The sequence below is a fragment of the Phaseolus vulgaris genome, chromosome 7 (assembly GCF_051622355.1).
Source record: "Phaseolus vulgaris cultivar YP4 chromosome 7, ASM5162235v1, whole genome shotgun sequence".
Taxonomy (NCBI): Eukaryota; Viridiplantae; Streptophyta; class Magnoliopsida; order Fabales; family Fabaceae; genus Phaseolus; species Phaseolus vulgaris.
In genome coordinates this window covers 57,207,020-57,207,413 of record NC_143504.1, presented here as the reverse complement: position 1 = coordinate 57,207,413, position 394 = coordinate 57,207,020, and the positions used below count along the sequence as shown (strand labels likewise).

Below are 394 nucleotides of genomic sequence, written 5' to 3'. Positions count from 1 at the left end.
CGCCGTTGCCGGGGATCGAACCCGGGTCACCCGCGTGACAGGCGGGAATACTTACCACTATACTACAACGACTTTGATGATATTACAATGAAAAAATATTTATTTGACTATTTTAATATGTATAATAGCAAGATACACTAAAAAATTATTAACAATTATTTTTAATAAATGTAATAAATTACAAGAAATATTATATTTCTTTTTAATTGACACGTTTTCTTTTTATTATTTTAAAATTTTTAAATTTAGTTGTGTTTGCTTTTTAAATCAAACTTAAAAACAAAAGTTGGTTTGGCATATACCTATTATGTTTGTGAAGAAGTTGTTGAGCTTCAACATCTTGATTAGTGATTTAACTCGTATTTAATTATTTTTAATATTTTTATATTTTGTG

The 394-nt window shown here is 25.9% G+C and overlaps 1 non-coding gene across 1 annotated transcript; it reads right to left on the bottom strand.

Annotated features, from left to right (window-relative positions):
- Positions 1-72, bottom strand: TRNAD-GUC (transfer RNA aspartic acid (anticodon GUC)). The gene has a single exon. It is a non-coding gene; the product is annotated as a tRNA-Asp (tRNA).
- Between the last annotated feature and the right edge of the window lie 322 nt (positions 73-394).